General features: G+C 43.7%; 1 long non-coding RNA gene across 4 annotated transcripts; it reads left to right on the top strand.

The window, feature by feature from the left end:
- The first annotated feature begins 6,528 nt into the window (after positions 1-6,528).
- Positions 6,529-19,099, top strand: LOC110342080. Of its 4 annotated transcripts, none has more exons than XR_002384072.1 (5): positions 6,529-6,696; positions 14,377-14,601; positions 15,853-15,963; positions 16,883-16,948; positions 18,832-19,099. It is a non-coding gene; the product is annotated as an uncharacterized LOC110342080 (long non-coding RNA). The 4 variants fall into 4 exon arrangements; XR_002384071.1 differs by having other exon boundaries at positions 6,529-6,958; XR_002384069.2 differs by lacking the exon at positions 14,377-14,601.
- The last annotated feature ends 809 nt before the right edge of the window (positions 19,100-19,908 follow it).

Here is a 19,908-nt window from a genome sequence, read left to right as displayed (position 1 = left end):
TCGCCTGGAAGCGGCAGCTAGACGCTGTCCAGCCTTGGGCGAGCTCTTGGTGTCCCTTGCCTGCGCTCCAGGTCCGGGCTAGCAATGCGGCACGCACGCGACACCCTGCCGCGGGAGGGCGCGCCCAGCTCTCGGAGCTGGCCACCGTGTCCTCCCCGGTCCTGATTACCACGCAGTTAGCCCACTTCCTCAATAGCTATCTCTGCCGCCATGCACACTGATGAAATGATCTCACGCTTGCTTTCTAAGTAATGACCCAAATTAAGAGAGAAAACAGAGACCCTTCAAACAGCATTACATTAATCATCTAATCATTCCCAGGAGGGGGCCGGCCGCCACCGCCCCGTTTGATCCGAATCTAGATAATCAAGAGCTCGGATTACTGGCGCGTCGCGCCTGGCCTCCTCCCTCCACCCTCACTCCCCTCCACACTTTTAATATCAGCGCGGTGATTCAGCCCACGTCTTCTGGAACATTGTTCTGCTACACCAGAGAAAACAAGGCGCGGGGCCCGGGAGTGCTCTTCCACGCAGCCGCCGCGTTGAGGGGGGCGAGGACTGCTGAGTGCTGACCCCACCCAGATTTCCACCGCGGTGGCGGCTATTTGGAGGGAAGGATGGTTACTGCAAAGGGCAATCTCAGGTAACTCTGACAGTGAAGAGAGAAGGTTAGCCCAACGTGTTGTATACAGTAGGCACTCATTACTGAGACCACCAGTGACTTCTACCAGGAGAGAAAGAAGGAAAAAAAATCCTCTTATTTCCAGGGCTTTCTTTCCCAACCAGCAGCTTTAGCAACAATTTGCAAGCTGGTGTGTGAGAGTGTGTGTGTGTGCGTGTGTGTGTGTGTGTGTGTGTGTGTGTGTATTATTTCCACTCTACGGAGAAAGAAATAGAGGCAAAGACCATCTAAACGATATGCCCAGGGTTCCAGGGGGAGGTAGGGCTTGGATCCAAAGTCCGGGCTTCTAAGAGACCATCGCTTCCTTCAGTTTTCATTGATGGAAAGCAGTCTCAGGATTGTGGCCTGGAGAAGCTCCTGGCCAGGGTGAAGATCTATCCTGGTCGCAGCCAACCCTTCTGTCCCAATCCGAAGACCCATTGCGCTGAGAAGGAGAATTGTCGATTTTGTTTGCACAGAGGACAGCGACAGCTTCCTCAGGCTGTCACAGGGGTATTTTTAGTACCTCCGATTCAGAAATAGGAACGCGTACATTAGAATTCCATTTCCTGAAAGGAGAGCGTCCTCGTTTTTTTGTATTCCTCCCCTTCCTCCTCCCTCAAGTCTGGGAAGGCGCAGCCAGGGGAGGGGGACGAGGAAGCCAGAGGGAATTTAAATGTTATCTTGTTCTGGCTGCAGTTCCCTGAGAAGAGATCGGGACCCACAGGAGCAGGCAGATTTAACTTCCAACTCTCTATGCTTGCGATAAATCCCAGGAAACCCCGAAGAGGTGAAAAGGACTTGGCCACAGAGAAAATGAACTTTGCTCCTGGAGACTGCTTGAGTTTGAGAAGTCAACTCCCCCAATTCTTCTCAAAGTGTTTGGTTAACATTGCTTGACATTCTTACACCCCACTCAGTTCCTGACCATCCGAGTGCTCTGTAACAGTCATTTCCATCAAAACTCTTCTTCTTCTTCTTCTTCTTCTTCTTCTTCTTCTTCTTCTTCTTCTTCTTCTTCTTCTTCTTCTTCTTCTTCTTCTTCTTCTTCTTCTTCTTCTTCTTCTTCTTCTTCTTCTTCTTCTTCTCATCCTCCTTCCCTCCCTCCTGCTCCTCTTTCTTCCTTCCCCTCCTGTTCTTCTGTTTTCACATGAGCCTGTCCTGTCTCGTCAAACACATCTTCTTAAATACCTCAGGAAATTTTTTACACAAAGGCAGATAGATGCTTGATGTAGAGGGTGAGGGGTGGGGGTTGCCCTGCAGGCAGCAATCATGGTCAAGTGTTGTCTTAAGAAAAACTGCTAAATTAAAGAGGGAGCATGGCATCCAGAAGGCAAGCTTTTTAACCACCAAGCAATAGAACCTTGAGAAAGTCTTCTGTTCTAACTTTTCACAAAAGGATCTCCCATCTTACAAACTGGAGAAATGTGTTTTCAGGTTTTGGCAGTGTTGTAGTGCTATGGAGATTGTTTCCTTGCAAACTCTGAAGAAATGAAATACAACTCAGGTGGAGATGGCATTTCCCTCCTGCCAGGAAGAGGTACCCTGACTCTAGGTGAATCTGTGGGGTTTCCCCTCACATTCTGAGCCCCCTGAGGTGGTTTCTCTTAACTTGATTGCTACTTAACCTTCACACCAGCTCCTGTCACTCGCAGGCACCTGAGAAGGTGGTATTTCACATCTGACGGTAATTGTAGGTAAACAGTTGTTCTGAATCCAGGATCAGCTCTGCCTTCCTCCAGCTGGGAGTCGTTCCCTGGTTGAAGAGGTCAGTTAGTTTGGGTGTGGAATGTGGAATCCAGGAAAGGATTCCTTCACCTCAAAAGAGAAGACCCTTCTGAGTTACTAAGCACCTTCCACGGACAGCCCCTGCTGTGTAGCCAGCCCCTGGCTCCCCCTGTGACCATCTTAGCCTGCTTCCTTCTTAGCTTCATGCATCGGAATTGGTGGGTGACAGGCTGTTTGCTCTCATTTTTTTCTCCTTAATATTAAATTGTTTGCATGACTTGGAGTTTTCAATATTAATAAATGACTTAAACAAGGTATATTTGCATATTAATATCCTAACCTTGATTAAATTGAAGAGGCCACCCAGAAAAAAATATTTTAAAAAAACCAAATTGCGGGGGAAGGGAATCCTGTCATAGACACAAAAAAGACTCCAATTATCTTTTCCCCTACAAGATGTTTGTTCTGTCCATGACTGCTCACACTTCAGCAATCTTGCCAGCAAGACTCAAAAAAAAAAAAAAAAGCCTTCTTCCAAAGCCACAGCCTTGTACATAACAGATTGTACAGTCCTATTGCCTTAGGCGGGTTAGAGGTTCCTCTCCACAAAGAGCGACACAGAGAAGTGCCAGCATCCAGATACATTTTGGGGGGTACTCTGCATGCGCTTGCCTTGGCTACAAAAAAGGGTTTACATGGGGCCCCAATTTGCTGTTTGGCTCACAAGAAAGCAGCGGGCTGCCTGAGCCAGACCTTAGAGCAGTAGGATGTCAGGTGTGCCTGTGGTAAATGGGCTGGGGAAGGGAAGAGCGGGGAGGGGGGGTGCTGCCAGAGAGGGTACCAGAGTCTTGAGAAAACGCTGGGAAATAAACAACCTCAAGGCAGCTGCGTTGCCCTTTTCCCTGCACTTCCCTCTCAAACGTCTGAGCAACCAGTTTGCTCCCAGAAACATGTTAATTGCCAACGGAGCTCATTAAGGCATGCACATGCAAAACACAGCAAGGAAGATTAAGTGGACAAAAGCGCAATAATGAACTGTCAACAATCGGGCCCATCTACAGAACCAGGATCACTCAAGAACGAGGCATTTAGAGGCAACAAAGGATTGTCTGGGACAGGAAGAAAAGACGACCTAGACTTTTGTTTAGTCAACACAATTGATTACAAATGAGAGATTAACAGGATAGCTTCAGATTTTTTTTAAAAGAGGCAGAAAAGAAAAGTCCAATTAAGTCCACCGAATGTTAACTACATTGCGTTCCATGCCTAGCCCCAAAGAAATTCTCATTAAACCATCCCTGGCGATCCCTTTTGGAAAGTAATTTGTCTCCCTGATGGAGCAGAGAAAGAGAGTCGTGTAAAAGAAAGCGTTAGTTCTTGGCACAATGAGCTTAGGAGACACACTAGAAAGAGCCAAAGGGGGAGTTAATGAGCATCTGACGAGCCGCTTGGATTCCGGCCTAGAGAACAGCGATGAAAAGATGAAATTGGCCAACAACTATTCTTTATATCAAACATAAAAAGGCCAATCTGAAATGGGGCTGCTCAAAACTGGATCAAAGTGCGTAGCTCCAGAAAAGGGAGCCACGGCCAGGCCCCTTGCTGGACAGTGGACAGACAGTCTGAAGAACCCAACAGGCCAAGAGTTAGGAAATTGAGTGAAAAGGAGGCTCGCCACAGAAGAGAACCTCCCCTCAGGGACCTTTGCAGGTGCTAAGCTAAACCTCTTGCTGCCCATCCCCCACTCTGTCTATTTCTTCTGGGAGTGAGAATGTAACCGGCCTGCCTTGAGGGGTACCTCCCAAAGTTCTTTTAATTTGATAATTAGCTCCTGACATTTACCTCCCTCTTTAAGATCCCGCTTGGCCTCTGGGGGTATCTTCCATTACAGAAGCATGTTAAGGTGACCTACATCCCTTTCCCCTAGCAGTCATTCAGAATTCTCAGTCCTATTGACAGGCTTCCCGATTCTGCCTGAGGAAGACGTCCTCACACTTGGCTTTGTGGAGTAGGTCTTGGAGTGTTTAAAACCAAATCTCGTCCTTGTTTATCGGACTTACGAAACTGTCTTATTTTAATGCTTCCTGATTTGAACAAAGTAGGTCAAGGATATATGTTTGTATGAGACAGGATACATGTTCACTAACATGGGCAACATCCAGGCACTCCTTAGCGCAGGAATGCTTGAAGGTTCTTTACACCGTGTTTAGCAGAGCCAGAACAGAATCCACAGGTGAGAAGGGGTTCTCAGGGTGGCCTCGCAGCAAGCACCCCAGAGCAAAGCCTGTGCTTCCCATCTCTGACTAGGATGGGTGCCACCCCAGATACTAGAGTGCAGCGTTTTGATCTTGAATCTAGGTTTGTTACTTTCCTTCAGATCCTTGGTAACAGCTATCACATTTCTAAGGGCTTGGCTTGCACCTCAGGTTTTGCTCATGCTTCATGGAGAGAAATACATTGGTGTCTAGAAGCAAGGAATATAGCAATTCAAAATAAAAACAGTCAAAGCACAGAGGTGTTACAGAACCTAGAGGGTACGCTAGGAGCAAAAAAGAAAGGGGACTCTCAGCTGTAGCCAGACCAAGTTTCGGATAAACTGTTCTTTTTACTGAGCTACAGATCTGACCACTGGCCTTGCATCCTTTCCTTCTTTAATCCTTTTAAATCAGAGGTCTCATTTGGACCTTTTCGTATTCAAAGAGTTTTCTTTACTGTGCCTCCTAATGGTTAGTGAATTTCCTAGGGGATTGTGCACTATTATTTCTAAGGAGAAAGTACTGTATACAGTTAGGAGCCTTGGAACTGATGCCAAAGTGATGGAGACATCAAAATAGCTGAGTTTGAATCCTGCCTCAGCTGCACAACCAGATTATGACTTTTTAAAAATACCTGTTTCTGTATCTGCAGAACGGGCATGTTGAGGGCTGCCAAGCCCAATGGCCCAGCTTGATCCCTGGAAACTGCACTTTGGAAGAGAGAACTGAATCCTGCCAGCTGTCCTCTGACCTTCCCTCATACACCCTAGAACATGTGAGCAGGCACATGCACACAAAACAAATGCGAGCAGTGCAAAACTTGAAATGGACATATTAAGGACACCTGTCTCCCAGGTCTGTGGTAAGGACAAAATGGTTAGACACATGATAGGATCTTCATAACAGCACCCAGCTGGTGCACACCGGGCATTCTACAGGCATGCTACCAGAAATGACTCCAATGGTAAAACCCCAGCATTTTATAAGGAAACCACATGGGTCAATGTGCTGACTCCTCACTAGACATAGTAGCTTTTGTTTTTGCCTCTTGTTTACTTATCAACTAATTTATTTATGAAGATCAGTGCACTCTAAGCATGTGCCCTACCACTCAAGTGTACACATACTTCTTAACCCCATATTAAAGAGCAGCAAACTGAGGTGTTCAACAGGTATGTGACCCCCTCCCCCACTCTAGCTCACATAGCCAGAATGCAATGGAGATGAGATTTACTCTCATACGGTGCCAGGGTTCTAACACACATGTACATAAAAAACACACATAGTTTTTGCTACACTTGCCTCCACGTTATTTACTGAGATGCCCAGTTAAGCCAGTGTTGCTGGTGGCCTAGGCATCCGCATTTTGCTCTGGTGCAGGAGGTTTCCCAGGCTCCAGTTTGAAAACCAGTGATTTAGCATCTGTGTTCTTTCTCCCAACTCACCCTGATGCTGCCTCCAAAAGGAGATAGCGACAACTCCTTTGAAATTAATACATTTGATCATTCATTCAGTAAACCAGGTTAGACTGCTTCTTATGCTTCTAGTTTTCTACTGGGTTCTAAGTTTACAAAGAAGAGGGTTCAGCCTCCGACCTGAACGAGTTTATAGTTTAGTAGAGGAGAAAAACACATGCAACAAAAATCCCCACCCATTACGTGGTTATGAAGACAAAATTGGGCATTGAATGCAGTCTGGGTTGGTGTGTGTAGTGGGCATCTGTTATTTTTGCCTGCTGATCATCATTCTCCCGTCTGGTAACAACATCCAACATTTCCTTTGGAGAAGTCACCCCTCCCCCCACTCTCAGTCCATATGGTTAAGGTGGGAGCTATTCCATCCGGCCACGCTTGGCATGTGACCCAGGCTTGGCCAATCAGAGCACAGCAACCCACAGGCAATGGCTCAAGACTGAGCAGCTGGCCAAAGGGGGCCAGTGAGAGAGTCCTATCCAGGACTTTTCCCTCGGCAGACACTTTATACTTGGGTTGCTTGCTACATTGTTAGGGAAGATCTTCCTGAATTGAGAGAGTACTAGAAGCGAAGAGGAGAGGTGGGTAATCAAGATCTGATGCAGCACCTCCTTAGACCTTGGTGTAACTAACCGGGTAGACTTCTCAAGTATTTAATAGTGTCTCTAAACTCGAAGAGCCCTGAGAAAACCAAAAGAGTGGCTCCTGAGATGTTAAAGAGAAACAGGTGTTAACTCCAGAGGAAAGGAGATTTTAAAAAACAAAAACAAACAAACAAAACAAAAACCCCTTAGGCAGAGAGAGTGAAAGCACTGAGCTCGAAAGGCCCCATGTTTCTTATAGGTAAGTGTGGTTGTGTATTTGTATCAGTTTATCTGACTGGGAAGCCTAGTTTTCTGTGCCTGCAGGACTGTGAGCTAGAGGCTTGCCTGCCCTAAGACCTGGGCTTCTGTTGTGTAAAAGGAGTACGGTTACACCCACCAAACCAGAATGCATGGGGACAGGGAAACCATTGCAGACCCTAATTCCGGTTATTATCACTGGGAGCTGAAGAATCTCCAGAGTTAGTGACTGGTTTGTATTTGAGATCCATGAACGTCTACAGGTAGTTCTTCTGGAGTTAGAAAAGTCTTGAGACCAATGGATGTACCCTACCAACTGTGACCTGGCTTCCCAGCCTACCTCCAGCCTACCTGTTTGCAGGGGTAGGGACAGTCCTGGGCTGTGGGCTTCCACAGATCAGCTGATTTAAACACTCATCAGCTTCTTATGATACCAGCTGTGGGTGATTTTTCAGAACATACCAAAGACGTGGTTGCTTTGTCTTTCCAATATTTAATATTCAGAAGGCCGTATGATTGAAATGCCATAAAATGTGGAAAGCGCCTGGCATGTGGCTAGCGAAACAATGGCAGCTCTTACCCTCACACTAATTATGGCTACTATTATTACCACTCAAATATTGGGATACTTGGTCATTGAAGCAAGTAGGACTACAGTGTTGCTTAGCAAATAAAGTACAAGAGCAGATCCTTCTCCACTGGGTTGACCGCTCTATGCCAATGCTTATGGGAGCAGATAGCCCTGAAGTGAAAACGTGTGCTGTTATTACTGATTCTGTTATGCAACCCTGGCTGACTAAGCTCACTGTGTATAACCCTGCCTGTGTGCCACCATAGCTGGCTTTTGCTCCTTCCTAACAGCTGTATGGCTGCCCAATCCAGTCTTGCAAGCAATCACCCTGTAGGAATTCAGTCATAAAACAAGTATTTCTGAAAGGCCTACTGTATGCCAGGCATGGTGGGAAAGACTGATTTCAATTTTGTTGATTGTCGTCCTGATGGCGGGAGATGGGTGGAAAACCAGGAAACGTGAAGTGATTTCAGAGTTTGATGAACACCAGGAAGACAAGAAAATATGGTGGCCAGGTGGAATGTGCCCTGGGATAGGCTATTTGAAATAGGTGGTACCATCTATTCTGGTGCAATTAAAGCCCCTGGTGTACCTCAGAACTAAGACACATCAGACCAACTTCCAATTATCCCCGCAAATTGACCCACTTGCATTTAATTTTGAAAGCAACTCTCCCTCCCCCACAATCCAACTTGCCCATTGATGGGTCCAACTTAAATGTTCTTGGAATTCAGAAAAGGATTTTTCTAAGGAATTCCAACAAAAAGCAATGAACACCCCTGGGCAGCTGGTGGCGTAGGCCTTTGACCCACATACGATTTTCCTATCAAATGGAATGGTAATTGATCAAAGTGAAAAATGTTATAGAAAGAGATATTGCTGCCATGTTTTCCAACCATGCATTTCCCAGCCAAGTCTCCAGATGGAATCACCGAAGCAACACATCCTTGACTTAAATGTGACTGTTTAACAGTTATATTGGGTAGGCCATATTTTCCACAAGGAGGTGGTTGCTTGTCTTAGGAACTTGAGACTCTTAACAGACTTTTGGGTGAGAGCTTTCCAGGATACCACTCTTTCCCTCACACTTCCTGCAGTCACAGAAGTCAGAGACCTAGCTGTGGTGTCAGGGGAGAGGGACCGTATAGTGAACTGTTACACAAGCTCCTTGTGCTGGCTTGAGAGTGTCTGAGTTCAGTAGCTGTCAGGATGGCTTCCTTGTTTTGTGTTTGCCTGTCCAGCCTCCAGTGTCCCTTCTTCTGGCTTTTGAGCATTCTGGTTTTGCTTGATTGCCCTTCTCACTGAACACAGGGTATTGTCACTGTGTGGCAAAGCCCTCTTATTCCATTCTCATGGGCCGGGGAAGGAGGTGAGACTCTAAGTAGGTCAGGTAGATGCTTTATCAGAATTGAACCCTTGAGTAGAGTGATTAACTGTAAATAACTGAAGGTAAGTTGTTCCAAGGAGACATGGAGCAGCCTGTCACTCATACTCGCTGACTTCCAAATCTGCTATTGCCATTTTTCCCTTGTCTTCTCAAGCAACCTTATGCCATTCCACGGAATTTTCTAGAACAGTTATCCTGAGGTTTTTGTTTGTTTGTTTGTTTGTTTGCCTTAAAATGAAAGATTTGAAACAGGCATCTGTATAGCTATGACTCATCTTCTTGTTATTGTCCTTTGAAATGGGACATATAAAACTTAGGATCACAGTTTGGGGCTGAGGAAGCAGCTCAACAGGTAGGAGGACAAGCAAGAGGGCATGCGCTTAAATCAGGCTTGCTGTGATCCTTTGTCAGCCAGCATAGGCAAAATGTTGGGCCTCCCATCCAGTGAGGGACCTTGTCTGGAGGCAATAAGGTGAAGAGTGATAGAGGAAGATGCTCAGGGTCTTGCTCTAACTTGCATTTTTTACAGACACTTGTACCTGCATGCTCACATGCAAGCATCACACACATGCTACATACACACTTCACACATATACACCTCTCGCCCTCCCCATCACACCATACACACACACTTCATACACTCATACCACACACACACACACACCTTCCCAACATTTTCTGCAGAGCTGAATCATATCTGGGGATCTTCAGGGATGCAGAACTTACACTTTCCATGTTTCTTACATGTGTTTATTTGGCTTTGGGAGGTATGATGGTTTGAAAGAAAATGGCCCTCAAAGGGAGTGGCACTAATTAGGAGGCATGGCCTTCTTGGAGGAAGTGTGTCATCGTGGAGGCGGGCTTTGAGGTCCCTTTTGCTCATAGACTCTGGAAGTAATCGAATGGCATCAAACCCTGAAGTCTGTCTGGTTTCAGGGGTTGATACTAAAAGCCTTTTGTTTGTTTTATTTTATATTTTTGGGGGCCCACAAAAGAATTGAATCCAGGACCTTGTACAGTTGAACAGTCTGTGTCTGAGCCACAATCTCAGCCTTTTTGCTTTTATTTTTTCCAAGCTGTGCTAAGTTTCCCAGGCTGGCCTTGAACACACTATGTAGCCCAGGCTGGTCTTGAACTTGTAATGTTCTTTCTTATCAGTCTCCTGAATACCTGAAATTTTAGGCATGCACCCTTGTGCGTAGCTTTTTGCTTTGATTATTGAAGAGTACACATTTGGAGTAAGAAGCTTTATCCTTTCTGCTTTACAAAAATGCATTTCCTCAGTACCTCTCAGAACACACTCATTCCATAAGCTTATCCATACAAACAGGGAATCAAAGGCAGCAATAGGAGAAACATACTAACTAAAGTGGTTATCAAGGGAAGAAAGGCTTTAGGTCCACAAACACTGAAATTCCTGATAGCTAAGGCTCTAAAGCAAGGACAATACACTACATTGTCCTGTTGTTATTCAAGAGACATTGGGAAATAAAAACAACAGCTTCTTGAATTAGACTTCTTTCAGAGTTTCTTTCCAGTTACTTCTTCAACCTTGAACATTGTGAAGTGTGCTCATTCCTCTTCAGATGGTCTCGCAGACCTTACCCTACAGGATCCATCCTTTACAGGTTAGCACCAGCTGGGTTGTGTTATAACAGCTAGCAGGTGCTGTTAAGTTCAGCGCCAGCACAGTTTACAGGGGAAAGATGCAGGAAGCTGAAGTTGCCTGATGCTTGTGTCTGACTCATGAAAATGCATGGCTTCAGTAGAATCTTCCTCTTGACCGCACTTTTCTCTCACATAAATTTCCCGTATCTTACACATCTATAATAAAGTGTGTGGGGTTTCTCCAGGGATAAGAGCTGGAGCAGAGTCGGCTGTTCGAGTGAGGCAGAGTAAACATGGGATTTAAATTGTAGGTCTAGGATTATGTTGAGAAGGTACACAGAGTCTCTATGGTTTTCTTTCAAATCTATAAAATTGACATAAGACTACTGACTATCTCCTGCAAAGAAATACTGTGATGGAACAATGGACTGATGTTTGCAATGACATCCCAGGAGGCAAGCTTTGTAGAACTCATGAGTGGCTATGAGCTTACGGCAGTTCCATTGCATGACTTCTGGGGAGATAGTGGGGGATGAATAGCCTTGGATCTAGGCGTGTAAGTTCTACCTCTGGGAACTTATGTGTCTGCTACGGAGGAGACATTTGGGAGTTCACTTCCCATGAGGCTGTTTGTTTTGTTTTTACATAAGGTCTTTTCTAATATGTAAGCCAGGCAGACCTCAAGCTTCAGATCCTCTTCCCTCAGCTACCTCAGGGCTGGATAGATGACCACTAACCTTCATACCTGGCTCTCTGAGTCCTAAGTTCTTACTGAGTTTGAATCTGCTAACTGCTGCTATTTTGTATATACCATTTTCTTTGCTCTGCCCTAACATCCTTCTCTCTCCTCCTCTCCTTCTTGTGGCTGCCTCCTGCTCTGCTTGTTTTATAAAAGACTTTCCTAGAAATGACAGAGTTGAATAACACTGTTGAGTAGCTCTTGGCCCAGATTTGGCTTTTAAAGACCTTTGGGGAGACTGGGCTCTTATTTCTCCCCCTTACAAGCTGTGTTACAGTTCCTTGGTTCTTCTCTGCCTTTATCATGGTCTATGTTCTTGTTTCGTTTGTACTATTATAGGCAATGTATCTCCTTGTTCTTTCCTAATTTGCTCCCCAAGAATGTGTTGTGAATAACATGGTAATGTAAGGGTGTGCTGTCATTAGAGTGTCAAGTGTCAAGTTCTGTGCCTGGCACATTATAGACACTGAACAATTCTAAGGTATGAATAAAATAAAGTTTCTCTTCTTTGGAAAAAAATCTTGAGTTGCAAATGATAAGCAAAGTTCAAAGTGGAGATGATACATGCCCTGTGCTCTCGACTGGGGAGTAGAAACTGAAATGAACAGAATATATATTTATCATGATAATTGTAGTTTACTTGGCATTTGCTATGTTCATGGACTACGATGAATGTTATTTTTAATTTTCCCAACCTTCTAGGCACACGCCATATTTCAACAGGGAAAACAGAGCTTCCCAGCGAGTTCTTATTGGCCTGATCTATGACTGGCTGAGCAGCCTCCTGAAGGTCACTGAACTCCATGTCTTGCTCTGTCCTCCTCCCTGTGATGTCTTCTCCCCTTGTCGACCTTGCCAGACATGGAATTTGGTTCTGCCGCCTTTCAGTGGGACTTGTTTTTCTCCGAAATGAACGCTTTTTCATCTGCATGCCTTCTTTGGTGGCTGACATTTTTTCTGTCTTGGGTCACCAGTCTCATATTTCAGTCTCTTTGGCAGCCCAGCCCGTCTCCAGCCCCTGGCTCCAGTCTCTTGCCTCCTACTCCTCATCTGCACTGAGATTTAGCCACGCTGTTGGCTTCAGTCCTTGCAACAAGCCGCATCCCTTTGTTTCTGCCTGATGTTCTCGTCCCTCTCCCACCCTCTGACTCTGCATTTAGCTCCTCTGCATTCTTTAATGCTTCTATCAAATGTTACCTCCATCTGTGAACGCCTGCGGGATGTAAACTTGCCCATGTATTCTTCTCACCTAATCTTTTAGGGTTCAAGTACTTAGGCTTTTTCTTGTTTTTCCCTCTTTCCTTCTTGTACATGATACTCGTTAAATACTTGTTAGAAAGATTGGATCTCATCATTTCACTGCTCAAAAGCCTCCAGAGTGTTACTCTTGATAACTCAGGGCAAACCTCTTACTGGTCCTTACAAAGCCCTTCCCCATCCCTTCACATTGTGAAGTTCTTGTGAGTTTACCCACTTACTTCTCTTCACTCCATTCCACTCCAACTATTCTGGCTTCCTTGGCTTCGTTGGTAGTAAGCAAGTACCTGCCTCAGGACCTTTGTGTGAGCCTTGTTTTGTTTTCCTCTAGACCCCTTTCTCATCTTCTTCAGGTGTTTGCTTATATCTCACCCTCTACCTCAACTATGACACTTTCCTAGAAAATAAACAAATCATCTTTCCACCTTTTCCTCTGCTTCTTCCTCCCACAAATGCTCCCCACTACCCTCTGTGGCTTTACTTATTGTCTACCTCTCTGCATCAAACTGATGTATAAAGTTCATTAGGGCATGAAGATCTTTGGGAAGATGGAGCCTTCGACTCTTTGCTCCTTCCTGCTTCACTCTTGGATCCCAGGATACTGTCTCACATGTATGTGTACTGAATGAAAGGCTGTGTCATCCCTTCTGACATGCTTCACCGCTCTTCCTGGCCCCTTGAGTCCCAGCAAGCCTCCACCGAGTCTCTCAGCAAGGAATGAGAAGACCTAAATGAAGATACTAAATACAGCCCCGTTGAAAAGTGTACTAGACTCCTGCCATCAAATCTTAGATCCCTGGGGACTCTCAGAGGGTACTTACCCCCGAGAAACCTACTGCTGGGCTGTAGCCTTTTATTGATGCTGCTGATGAATCTAACAATTAAACAAAATAATGTCTTTTCCTGCAGTCTCCCTCCTCTTCCGACTCGAGGCTTCTGTCTCAGGCTATGGAGCCAGCTTCTCAAAGTAGGGCAGTTCTTGCAATCCCTGAACTGTATGAGCCTTCAATTTTTCTCCATTCTTAAGAAAGGAAATCAGAAAGCAATCAGAAAGAATTGGAGAGGTTGAATTGATTTGGGTTTTTGAACCTTATGCACCTAAAGCAAAAGCTGCAGTTCAGGTTTATGATGATGAATATGGCTCTTGTCTTTCTTTTGCATATATACATATATGTGTGTGTATTTGTATATTATGTATATACACACATATATATGCACATACACACACACACAGGTATACATGGTTCTGCTGTGTAGCCTAGGCTGACCTCAGACTTATGATCCTCTCTCCTACAGCCCCCTAGAGATGGGATTACACATGGGAACTACCATTCCCAGAATGTGCAGCTGCAATAAGGTTGCCAGGTGTGAATGGAGTCTGCCTCTGTGCTAGCTGGGTTCAACGACTGCTCCACATTTCTCAGCTTTCTGAGGCCTGGGATCGTGCCTGCTTTTGTGTTGAAGCAGGCCCTCTTTGAGTACATGAGAGTCCTCCTCCTTTTCTACCAACCCAGCATTCTCCGCTGTCTTCTGAAGCACCTGCAGGGTTTCTGCATCACTCTGCCCAGGAGGCCTTCTTGTTCACCCTCCAGTGGTGGACATCAGCACACGGGAAGCAGAGCTTAACACAATTCATTGAAAAGAGTAAAATGTGAAAATAATGTGCTTCCCCCCAGTTCATTAGAGCTTGGGATGCTAATGTCTCTTTGGCCTAAATATGAGTTATACCCCAACTACACTTGTTCATACTTAATATGCATGCAATGTCTTATTTCCATTTTTTCTACAGAAATATAGTTGTTTTTTTAAAGTCAGTAGAATCTGTACTTATTAATTATCCTGATGTTTGCTTCACAGACAGCTAGATGTCAGCATAACCTTGACACCTCAGCGGAGCACTGGTTAGGGACCGCATGAAAATTCCATTATTCTCGAGGCTTCAAAGAATCTGTAACTTCTGGGAAACAAACAAACACAACCGACCTTTTGTTCATCGTGAATGACCCTTAAGCCAATATTTGCTCAGTCTGGCTCCAGGATTTGCTTCTGCTCAGCACTTAGACTGATCAATTTTCAGAAATTGTAAGAGAAGAAAATAAATTCTGTCTCCAAACGATGTTTATAATTTCATATCTAAATTAAAACATGTCGATTCCACAGCAATAGTCACTATGGAAATAGAAACATATAGGCCTCGATTCTAAATCAAGAGAGTGTTTAGCTGGGTGGTATATATTTTCCATCATGTTTTTAAAAAATCTGTTACACTGTATGCATTTTCAAAGACTTGGATTTGATAAGCCTTTTAAGAAATAGTACTTGTGTGGGTCAGAGTAAAATGAAATGTACTTTGTATGGTTTCAGATGGGCCTTGTAACGTCTTTTCTATTAATGAAAGTTACATTGAATTATTAGAATTACTACAAGATTTTAAAAAAATGAAACAAAAAAATCTATGAAATAAGTCCATGGAAGCTTCCATAGCAAGCAACTATGCCTAACTACCTCCACTCAGATTCTTCTAAAATTCAAATGTTGTATTAAGAATACTGGCAAGTATAGAATGGATTTCAGAGTTTAAATAGAATTGCCACTCACATCTCAATTTACACGTAATTATCAAGCTTAATTTAGCTGTAGAAACTGCTTTAAAATATATTTGCCAGTCCAAAAAAATTGTTAGCTTAAAAAAGTCAGACAATAATAGAAGGTAATTTATTCTAATGTTGCAGCATGCAAAAAGATTTTAAACTTACATGGAAGTTTTGGAAGAGAGAAAGGGCTTTTTCTCCCTATTCAGATGAATAAATAAGAAATGCCTTCCTCCTTTTAAACACCACCCCCAGCTACGAGTTAACAATACTTCTTTTTTAAAAAATTTATTTAACTTTATTTTATGTGTTGGTGTGAAGGTATCAGAGATCCTCTGGAACTGGAGTTACAGACAGTTGTGAACTGCCATGTGGGTGCTGGGAATTGAACGCGGGTCCTCTGGAAGAACAGCCAGTTCTCTTAACTGCTGAGCCATCTCTCCAGCCTAACAATACTACTTCAACCAGTCCCTGCATGCCTACTGTGTGCTGGGCCATGTTCAGAAATTAAATGTTACTCTCCAGATCACTTTAAACAAACATATGCTGTGATCATTTTGCTGTAAATATCACATGCCAAGCATATAACTCTTTTACACAAAATATATCATTATTCTCATTTAAAAATTATAAAGTCCCTCTCTTTTGAAGAGCTCAGATGTTTTCAGAGTTAAAACACATTATCTTCACATTACTCCTCTGACGATGGAAACTGAGTCAGTCCTACTTTTTCTCTGTCCAGGTATGCCTTCTAAAACTTAGAAGTGGAAAGAAGATAAAAAGTGAAACAACCAGGATGCTACATCCTTGCCCACTGATGGTAACATGAAAGGGTCATATTCTCACCTTTATGGTAAGAAGATCTATTGTTGAAGGTAGTTCCTTGCCCATTTCAGGTATGAAATTTGATTAGGGTCTCCTTACCGATATATCTAACCTCAAAGTCATTTGCTTATATGCACCATGCGGGACCATGTCATGAAATATATAGGTCAGCCCAGCTAGGGGATGTGTTTAGAGCTTTAGTAATTTGGACAGCCTTTCTAAGAGTACAGCTTGTCTCATAATTAAGCAGAGTCTGAAGATCTTTTCTTGGTAGCAGCTGACATCTTCTAGTCATGCCACCAAATGCAGTGGGGATAATTATGTGTAAAACTGAGATGTGTGATGGCTCCCCTCCCTTCCTTCTAATAGGTAACCAAGGCACAGTCATCTACATTTCTTGCTTTTTTTCTCTTCAGCCCTTTTCACTGTAATACCTCTGACTTTCCAGACATTTGAACCGTTAGGATCCTTTGACATCATATCAAGTGTTGCCTGATTTAATGTCAATGATGAGCTGTTTTAGGAGAGTCACACTTATCTTCTGTCAATGTTATAAATGGCTTATAAATAATAGATTGGGAGGTTCACCTGAATTTCTGTCCAGACAATGTGACACTGAGAGCTCTTAGCTGCAAGTAACTTGAAAGGGCCTAAAATGTCAACATTAAGTGTTCAGTATTTTAAGAAACCATGAAGCCGGGCATTGCTGGCACATGCCTTTAATCCCAGCACTCGGGAGGCAGAGGCAGGTGGATCTCTGTGAGTTTGAGGCCAGCCTGGTCTACAGAGCGAGTTCCAGGACAGCCTCCAAAACAATACAGAGAAACCTTGTCTCAAAAAACAACAACAACAAAACAAAACAAAAAAAGAAACCATGAGCTAAAAGGGGTGTGAGGGGGGCCCAAATCTGATAAGATTATGTTAGGTTGATGTTCTTTGCTTTACAGGTTCCCTTCAGGCTAAAGAAAGTACCTCAGGCCCAAGCTCATGTGCCATTCCAAAGTCAATCAACGGTGAGAAGACTGGCATGGCTGGTTAAGATCAACAGCATTTCTGGTTACTAGTAGTGGTGGGGCCACTCCCCTGAAGGCACAGTAGTTTTTTTGTTTTTTGTTTTTTTACGAGACAGGGTTTCTCTGTATTGTTTTGGAGGCTGTGGTCCAGCCTGGCCTCGAACTCACAGAGATCCGACTGCCTCTGTCTCCCAAGTTTTGTGATTAAAGGCATGCGCCACCACTGCCCGGTGGCACAGTGGTTTTTAAAAGATGATACCTGATTGAAATCAAGCTGCACTGAAGGAAAGAGTATGTGTGATATAAATGTCAGGATGCAGCCAAAGGTGTCTGTTATACAAGATCTGGAAAAGGAACACAAGGACCTTAAATCATGACATCAGAAGGGTGTGTGGGAGTTGATGGGTATCTTATAGGTTAGTAAAAGGAAGATAGAGGGATATATAGCTTTCAGATGGCAACATTTAAAATTTATATATACTTGCATAATAAAAACGCTATAGTTTTATTTAATGTTAGAAATTTACACTTAGTACCAAAATAGAAATTGTCTTACTTTTTTTCCTCATGTATGCAGTCAACATGCTTTGTAAATTAGCCACTCCAAGTAACAGCAGACATTAAGCACTTAACATTCTTTCTGTCTAAAGTTCAAAATATTATCAGTGGAGAAAATTAATTAGCTGAAGTCATCTAAATAAACTTTATAATTTGTTTTCCTTTAAGTTTGATTTGACATTTAGATTAAACCCAGATTTGGGGAAATGTTTTTGATGCTACTTGGCATGCTTTTGAAATACATTATGTGTTGCTGCAGAATTTACACGATCAACATTTAGATGTCACCAGAGAGACATGCATCCTTGCACTGTGACAGACATTATCAGGCACTCCCAAAGTAGCGGCAGCTATTCACATTGAACTTCAAGAGGCAACAGAAGAAATGTCAAGAAGCACGGAATTTTCAGAAGTCAGAGGCACAGGCGACTTGGGCTTTCCATTTGAATTTGTATCAAGTGACCAGCAGAAGTTTTACAAGCAAGATTCCACACACACAGAGAAGATGTGGAAGCTGGCGGCTTGCTCCAGTGATCGCCAGCTTAGTGATCTAGAGATCACAGCTTGACTTTGGGCTCATCCTCACTTAGACCACTCCCTTCTATTATTTAGATTAACCACTCCCTTCTATTATTTAGTTTAAAAAGTTGAACTGAATTTTTAACTTTTTTTTTTTTTTTTGGTTTTTTGAGACAGGGTTTCTCTGTGGCTTTGGAGGCTGTCCCGGAACTAGCTCTTATAGACCAGGCTGGTCTCTAACACACAGAGATCTGCCTGCCTCTGCCTCCCAAGTGCTGGGATTAAAGGGGTGCGCCACCACTGCCCGGTGTTGCTTTGTTTTTTAAAGAAAGAGTCTCCTATATCCCAGTGTTGTTTTCTCCTTGCTGCAGAACATGACCAAGGACTTAGAACCTCTGGTCCTCCCAGTCCCACCACCTCAGTGCTGGGATTAGAGCTGTGCTGGGGACCGAACATGCACCGTCAGCAAGTACTCTACCTACTGAGATATGTTCCCCAGCTCTTAATATGTTCATTGTGAAAAAAAACCTAAAGCACACAGAACAGTAAACAGCACAGGCTAGCATCTTTAATTTGAAAAGCCCAAGTGCTCCCGAATCTGAAGCTTCTCTGGGTGCTGACAGAATGTCACCTGCTCTTACATGATGGAACACAGTTTCATAGACCCACCTGCACACTCAGCAGCTACATGAGAGGCAGAGATACATGTTCTTATTTAGATGTGGGTACATTACTTATATGTAAATATCCTAGAATAAAAACAAGGCTGGAGCCATGGTGATCTGAGACATTCATTTCTTGTGCAGGTTTCCAGCCAGAGTCTTGAACCCTTGCCTGCCCAGATGCAGCAGTGAGGTCCTGACTGACTTCCTTGGACCTTCACACTGGCTTTTCACTGAAATGGCAGCTGTTTGTTGAAATATCATAAAGCAAGTTCAAGAAATGACTTTATCTTCCCCAGTATACTTCAGTGTATTTCAGTTTCAATATGACCTTTCCATTTATGTACGTGGCAATATGCACCTCTGCCCTTGAAATTCATTTTTAAATTAAAGTTATAAAATTTGAATTACATCTTTTAAAAAGATATAGGCTTTTTCTTTCAAAACATTTACAACACCATTTGGTATTATCACTCACAAAAACAGTAAGCTTGCAAGGTTATGTAATAGTAAATCCATGTATCCCAACTCTCCTAGTTGATTCAAAAAATCACCTTTTAATAATTTCTTTGAAACAAAACCTGTTCTCTCTCTCTCTCTGTCTCTCTCTCTCTCTCTCTGTCTCTCTCTCTCTCTCTCTCTCTCTCTCTCTCTCTCCCTCCCCCCTCTCCCCCTTTGGTGTGAGATGTGTGTATTGTGTGGTATGTGTGTGTATACATACCCATGTGGTACACACCGGATGAGTCTCCACCTCATTGCCTTGAGACAGGATTTCTTGAACTGGAAGCTCAGGGTCAGCTAGGCTGGCTGGCCAGCATGCTCTCAGGGTCTGCCTGTCTCCACCTCACCATGCTGGGGTTGTAGACATGTGTGGTTGTGCAGCTTTTGATGTGGAGCTGAGGAACTGACCGCGGACCCTCATGCAGTACAGGAGCTCCTACTCCCCCAGCCATCTTCCCAGCTCTCCATAGTGTGAGATGTATTTATTTTGGAGCTAAGAAGTGAACCCAGGACTTTGAGCTAGTACTCAAGCATTCTATCACCGAATTACAGTCTCAGGCCTGAAATTCATTAAAATTTTTAAGTTAGCATACATAATGAATATCATTATGACCTTTTCATTCATTAATAGTATTGTACTTTTTCATATTCACCTCCCCCTTGTAGTACATTTTTAAATTAAAAAAATTGTATTGTTGCGTGTGTGCATGTTATGTGTGT

Source organism: Mesocricetus auratus, unplaced genomic scaffold (genome assembly GCF_017639785.1).
Source record: "Mesocricetus auratus isolate SY011 unplaced genomic scaffold, BCM_Maur_2.0 Super-Scaffold_100006, whole genome shotgun sequence".
NCBI lineage: Eukaryota > Metazoa > Chordata > Mammalia > Rodentia > Cricetidae > Mesocricetus > Mesocricetus auratus.
This window is presented reverse-complemented; position numbering and strand designations above follow the sequence as displayed.